The 7,636-nt window shown below is 38.1% G+C and overlaps 1 protein-coding gene across 1 annotated transcript in view; it reads left to right on the top strand.

The window, feature by feature from the left end:
* The window catches only part of LOC110112816 (vesicle-associated membrane protein 714), a 31,453-nt gene that overhangs the window by 19,688 nt on the left and 4,129 nt on the right, over nucleotides 1-7,636 (top strand). The window lies entirely within an intron of this gene.

Genomic DNA, 7,636 nt, shown 5'->3' with positions numbered 1-7,636 from the left:
GAAGGTTGAAGTGATTTTGTAAGGGCTTCTCCGCCTAGCCGTGGGGGCTAAAGGAGAGACACTAGTTTAGTGCAATACTTGGGGGGTGCCTCCAAGGAGTGGACGTAGGTCAAGGTTTGACCGAACCACTATAAATCCGGTGTGTTCTTTCTTATTATCGCTTCCGCATTTATTTATATTTCCGCACTTTGATTGTGGTGATTTGGTTTGTGTTTTGGTTTTAAGGTTTTCCAATTCACCTCTCTCTTTAATTAGCTTGGGACTAAGTTCAAGAGGGCCTAACATCCCTAACGAACTTTCATTCCCTAGTCTGATCCCATCTAAACTCTGCAGTTCCACTAAAAATCCTCCTCCCACCTCTTGTATGGTCCGGACCATGATTTTGAGATACATCATGGCCTTGGACAACCTTGCATCATCCTAGATCACCATTCTTCTTTCTTCTACCACCAGTTCTATCATCAGGGCTCCCAATTGATCCTGGCATCTCCAAGGTTTGCAGCCACTTCATCCCTAAGATGACCATCAGTGCTCTGTAACTCTAATGGGAGAAAATTCTCCCTCACCTGAACCCTCCTGTATAGTCAACACAACTTCATTACACACTCCTCTACCCATCTCCACCTTCCCAGTGCCCATCATCACCCCATAGCTCCTGGTGTCCACCAATTTCACCCCTAATTAGTCAATGACCTGATTGGAGATAAAATTGTGGGTAGCCCCATTTTCGATAAGGACCACCACCACTATGTCTACTATTTTTAATTTCACTTTCATGGTGTGATTCGAGATGAACCCGACCACTGAGTTTAAGGATACTTTGGCCATGTCAAGATGCAACTCTTCCTCTTCTGCCACTTCCTCACTCTGACCTCCCTCTTTAGCTTCCTCATCATCATAGAGGATGAGAACCTGAGGAGTTTAGTTCTTACACCTGTGCCTTGGCGTGTACCTCTCATCACATATGAAGTTCAATCCCTTCGTACGTTTCTCCTGTAGCTCCTTCTCAGTGAGCTTCTTAAAGTTTCACCCGAATGCCCCTCCTACAGGCTTCTCCTTTGGGGCCTCATGAAGGCTTCCTGGTTCTAGTCCCTTGGGAGCTAAGAAAGTGGTGATCATCCTGTACGAGCCTCTTGAATTGCTACCTCTGGCTCCCCCCTCCAGGTATTTTTGGTCCTCCACTAGCCGCGGTAGCTCCATAGCCTCTCCCATGTCATGTGACCTGATCACTCTAATAGCTTCTCGGATCTCAAGCTTGAGCCCCTTCATGAAGTTCGCCTCCAGCATAGTCTTAGAAAGCCATTCCAGTCGGCTAGCCAAGTTCTCAAATCTGTCACGGTACTCCACCACGGAATCCTCCTGCGTTAGAGCGAAGAAGTGTTTATAGAAGTCCCCTTTCTTGCTGGTTCGAAATTGTTCCAGTAAGCAGTCTTTGAACTTCCTCCAACTATGAATGGGCCGCCTCATATCTTTCTACTGGTACCAGGCTAATGCCTTTCCCTCTAAGCACAAGCAAGCTGTCATAAACTTCTCCTCCTTTCATCAACCCGTTGACAGCAAAATACCTCTACCTTATAGATCCACCCATGTGTGTCATTGCCATCAAAGATAGGCATCTTTATTTTCCTTATCCTTGGATCATCTCTGTTTCCCCTGAAACCTCCATAGCCTCCCAGTCCCCGAAAGGGGGGTGCGCTCCCCATGTGTCCTGACCTTCCCTTTTGCGCTCGTACCCAAACTCTTTTCAAAATCCTCCCTCATTCTTTCAAAATCAGCACCCCGACGCCTATATACCACCCATCTTCTTGCAAAATCAGCACCACTTCACTCATACCCAATACTCATGTCCTCTTTAGTAATAGGTTCTAGTGGAGGCATCCCATCTTTTCCCTCTAAATCTCCACCTCTAGATTTTCTCCTCCCCTAAACGGATTTGGGTTTCCTCCACTTCCTTGGTTGCCGATGGCGTTTGTCGTCTCTAATGTCGTCTTTTTGGGTTTGGCTTCCAACAACTTTTTCAACATTTCTTTCATGACTACGAACTTTCCACCTATCTTTTCATGGGCAGATGCAAATTGTTTTTTAAAATATGAAATCTTTTCTACAAAATCTGATTTCAATTAACCTATTTTCCCCCCTTCAACACTTCCACTTTCCTTCCTTCCATTGGTACCCTAGATCGAAGCGATCTTATATTAATTTGTTAGGAAGTACTAATATAAAACAAAGAAAACCCTCACTAAAATCAGAAGAAATCAGCCACTTGCAAGCGGTTTTTGAGAAGAAGGTAGAGGAATAACCAATGGAACAAAATTTATTTAATGAAAAAAGAACAAAGGCAAGCAAGATACCATGGTTCTTCAATTCAAGAGGAATATCTGGCTCTCCCAATCCCTAGCCGGTGGCTAGAGCCCAAGCACCTAAGAGCGATCTCAAATTTTAGCCAAATTCAAGATAACTTTAATTCTAAACCATCTCATATATTTAAAGCATACAATTAAAACTCCAATTTGCTAAACAACACTCTCAAATTCATTTTCCTTAACCGCCCCCTCCTCTTTATGTTTTTATTCAAGTATTTGGCCCCACAAAGAGATGCCATATATGCTTAAAAATGTGTTTGACAAATTTTTTTTATTTGAGGCAAAAAATATTTAGGAACATTCGGGACATCGCAGAATACGAATGAATTGAGCGGCTTTATGATGAAGGATTTTAGCATTTTCTGGTAAAATCCTTTATCTTCGTTGCTTGTAGGTTGGGGTGAAGCTTGGAACAATTAAGTAGACGTGCCATTGATCTTGTAACATGGACTGTGACGTGCTATATGGTGCATAATTACTTGACAGTGGTAGAGATTTATGAGAACAATTGTTTTTGAAAAGTAATGGGTAAATAGCAGAGTTGTGCTAACTTGGCTCAAGTGGTTATCTAAATTATATTAAGAAGCATACACTCTTGAATGCCTCACAAGTTTGTGTTCAATAAGCCAAACATATACAAGCTTCCAACACACCCTTTTTATGCCATATATGCTTAAAAATGTGTTTGACAATTTTTTTTTATTTGAGGCAAAAAATATTTAGGAACATTCGGGACATCGCAGAATACCCCAGATATAAGCCTTAAAACTGTTGGGACACACCCTAACACACATGACTATTTAATAGGGTTTTTTGGATCAATTAATTTAGGTCTTCAACCAACAAGCTTAGTCAACATTGTGATATACCTTTTTACCATTTTAAGGCTAGATCGCTGTTATTGAACTGAGTAATGCAATGCATCATGAGCAAATTCTATTCTTCTTTTTTATTAAAAGCAGATTAGATGCTTATTTTATATCTTTCCAATGATTGTATATTTTTCTATTTGTTAGCTAATGAAGGCCAATGTAAGTTTGTTTGATGATAATTAAAATACATATATTGCATGCTATGTTTGATATTTGCTTTTTAAGTTATTTTTATAAATGCATACTTATAAAAATATGAATTTGATATGGTGCCCTTTATGTGATGTAGGGTGATCAAGGGTATAGTGTTAGTAATGTAACTTAAGATTATATGCACAACAAGAATGCAAAAAAATCATAATACGGAGATTATCAACTCTTAATTTCAGCAAAAATTAGTCACTTTGGATGTAAAATTAGCAAACACACTTCTTTTCTTTCAGGCAATAATTTAATCATAACCAAAGTTTGAAATTTCACAAGAAAATAGTGAAAAAATTTAACATTTCAGCAATGATAAAAAAAATTCAACTCATATTGCACTTTTTGACTAAATCTCAATCACACACATCAACAAATTAGCAAATTTAAAGCAAGAAGAAATATAGCAATTACCCAAAGGAACATGGCCTCATGCCGGTTCAAGGAGACTCGTAGGAAGTAGTTCTTAAGAACTACCATGCAGCTTGAAGAATACACGTCCAACCAACGCACATACACGAATTGAGGAAAAGAGGAACTAGATAGCAACGCTCAGTGCTTTATCTTTTTTTACATGTTTCAAGAGTTCTATTTATAGCTCACAATGGACCTAAACTAAGAAGCTTCTCATTACGCTTCTAGCATTAGTCAAAGTAGCAAGTTCTATTCTTATAAAATATTACTAATAAGAGGTGGTTTTAGGTTTAGAAATTTCCATATGAATTTATCCTCAAAATCAAAAACAAGAAGTTACAAAGAGATTCTGACATTGTAGGCATTACGGTAGAGGTGACAAACAAAAAATGGGTCTTATAGTAACTACGACTTTGATGATTCGGGATTGTAACAAATCACAAGATAAAGTACTTAGATTGTTACAAATTTGTGATTGTTGCAGTTCATTGACAAAGGAGAAAGTTGCAAGAGACTATTACCAGAGGCCTTGTTCCATTGTTTGGCCAATTATAAGGGAAGGAAAAATTGATTTGGTCTCTAAACATGTGAATATGGTCCATGCCAAAGAGCAGGACATCAGCGTTGCTTTTGGTGAACATTTCTACGAGTGGTTCTTTAGAATAAATCCTCATGGACTAGTATTTGCAGAAATCTGTAGACTAATCATAGCTAGGATTAGATCAGTTAGGTTGTTCTCCTATGGTACCCGTATAAGAGGTTTGGTTCTCATGAGTTCCCTCCATCCTTATTTCAAGATTTCTGGTAAAGTGGTTAAAGATGAACTGATGTGTTTGATTTCCATGGAGGAAGAGCTAGGTCAGCCCAATTATGCAATTATTTCCTTGAGCCTAGAAGGATTTGAAGCTTTCTGGAATTTTGATTGATGATTCTTAAAGAGTCCTGGGAAATAAATTCATTCTAGAGGTAGTGTTAGCAATCATGAACTAAATTGCAAAATTAAGGTAACAAATGAAGAGTTCTTTCTTATGAAGTTGGATATTGAAAATGTGTTTGATAGAATGATGTAGAACGGTGGGTGATGGGGGAAAATAAATAATTAAAAATCTGAAATTCAATTTCAAATTTCTCTTAATTAAGAGATTTGAATTTGAAATTCAAATAAGATGGAGGGAAGGATAAGAAGTGGTTAATTATTCCCCTAATTTGATTCCTTAACAAGGAAATAATTGAAGTAGGGGAGAGAGGGGGGCCAACCAAGTGAGAGAGAGGAAGGAAATAAATTAAGAAATCTGAATTTAATTTCAGATTTGAGAGATTTGGGGGTTCCTAAAAGAGATTTACTAATTATGAAATTTAATTTAAATCAAATCCAATTAGAAATTTAATTAGATCTAATTTAAGTAACTTTTCTAAATAGGGATTCTCTTTTAGGAAACAAATTCAAATTTGTCACCAAATTAAGAAGGTCAAAATAGGAAGGGATTTGAAAGCGAGATGGAATTTGTGGAGAAGGTTAGGGGGGTCGGCGGCATGCATGGGGGAGAGGGAATTGAGAGGGAATTTAAACTTCGTAAATCATAAATCTAAATTAGGAAAAAGATAATTAAATTATATTTAATTTAAGATCAAATTAGACTTAATTTAGGAACTTTCCTAAGTTAGCTTAGTTGATTCTAGGAAAGTATTTTAAATTCAAATTTGAATTTCAAATAGATTTAATTCTTTCCCAAAATTAGGTAGTCTAATCTTGGTAGGTATTAATGATGATTGAAATCATCATTAAGAGAAAAAGGATGGGGTAGCCAACGGTTAGGAGGATGGGAGGAGATGGGTGGAGTGGTTGACGAGTAGAGGAGGGGAAGAGGGTGGCTTGGCCGGCGTCTATGGAGGGTTTGTCTGGTGGTCAAGAAAGAAGGAGAAAGGAGTTCAAGGAAAGAAAGATAAAATCGTGAGTCTGGACGCTTCTTGTGGTTGACGGGTGATACATTTCCCTTCACCAAGGGACTTGAAGCCACAAACCCTGACCCATCTTGCAGCTAGTGGATACTACGATTTTCTCCTATAGGGATCTCACTCAAGTCCTCCCAAGGAACAAAAGTGCATAACAATTTTTTAATTAATCCATCATTGTCTAATACAAGAGCAAGGGCCTTTATATATAGGCCTTAAAAGAAACTAAAAGACAACTTTGCCCCTTAGGCTTACATAAGACAAGACCCTTAAGTAAGGTTAAAAATGAAAAATGCATAATTAAATAAAAAATACAGTTAATAAACTAAGATAAAAATGGAGGGTTCTCAGTTGTCGATCTTCGTCTCTTCCTTTGATTAATGTCCACCGCCGGATGTCCACATTATAGAACCCCTGGGGAGTGCGTTTTTGGAAGTTTTGACTACTAAATGATTATTGGAAAATTGTTAAGTTCAATAAAAAATGTATACACATAGCAAAAAGTCAACATCTATAGGATTCTGGAGGATGAATTTTTTTAGCAAGTACCATAACTAGGTGACCCTTGTTCTCTCTTTTTTACTTCTCCGTGACATTTTGGTACAAAATTTTGAAAGTTGTACCATGTTTTGATTGGGGGTTTGACTTTGGGTCTAGGGCTTTCTAGTCTACCGTATGTTGATAAAACCTTTGTCTTTGAAAAATTGCAAAGGCAAGACCTTTGCATGTTTAGGGCACTTACATATTTTGAAGCCTTCTTTGGTGTTAGATTAACTACCATAGCAAGGTCTTTTTTAGCCAGACTTAAGACCAAATAAATCAATCTGTAGAGCTCTTTGTCTATCACTTATCTTTCGGGGTCTCCAAAGAAGTCAATCTGGAGATTTAATTAAATATTTCTATATTTTAATAGTCTGGGGCTCTGGTTGAGACTCAATATTATTTTATTTATTTATTTATTTTATTTTATTTTTATTTTTTGTCTTTCTAGTTTTGATTTTGTTTTAAGCATGCCCATTAGTGGAATAGAGGGATATCTGATATGGTGCCTTTAAAGAGATTTGGTGTTGCACTCAATGCTCAATTGTTGGCTGCAACTTTGTGGACTATCTGGCTGAAAAACATTTCAGTGACTAAAACATGTTATCTCTTCTTCTGGCTAGTTTATGATCTAATGAATATATTTAAACAACGTCGAATTTGCATCTTTTCTCCCACGTGTAGGAACTCCGCCTCGACCAGGCTCATTTTCACGTCGTTAAAATGAGAACAAGGCCAATTGCATCCAGCTCCTTTTCCCGCACACGAGCTTCCTCTTGCACGAAATCTCTCTACCCTCTTGTTCGATTCCCTCCAGTTCTGATTCCATCTTAACTGTCCTTCACACCACAACCGACGACACTCTGTTCTTCTGTTAGATCGGTCCACTAGACCGGTCCAGCCGGTCCAGGCGGGACCGGTTCATGGGTGAAATCGCAAGATTAGCGGAGAAAACTTCCGCCTGGACGAAAACCGTGCGAGACGCAAGCTCCACGGGAGCGTTTTAGGAAGGATTTTTTTGGGGTTTAAGAGAGAAATTTGAATGTAGGGACTGTTTAGGGATTTCTTTTTGATTTGTATGCATTAAATAGTAGATTTTCCTAGGTTTGATCATCTTGAATTTGGCTGAAATTTGAGATCTCTTAGATTTAGGTTTTCTTTGGGCTCTAGCGGCGTCTAGAGATTTGGGAGAGATCGATCCTCCTCTCGAATTGAGGATCAATTATAACTTTGCTAATTTCCTTGCATCTACTAGTAAAATACAAGTTTTTCCTACGATTTTTTCTCAGTTTT

This window comes from Dendrobium catenatum, unplaced genomic scaffold, assembly GCF_001605985.2.
Source record: "Dendrobium catenatum unplaced genomic scaffold, ASM160598v2 fragScaff_scaffold_1579, whole genome shotgun sequence".
NCBI classification, from domain to species: Eukaryota; Viridiplantae; Streptophyta; class Magnoliopsida; order Asparagales; family Orchidaceae; genus Dendrobium; species Dendrobium catenatum.
The sequence above is the reverse complement of the archived record's forward strand: the minus strand, read 5'-3'. Positions and strand labels throughout refer to the sequence as shown.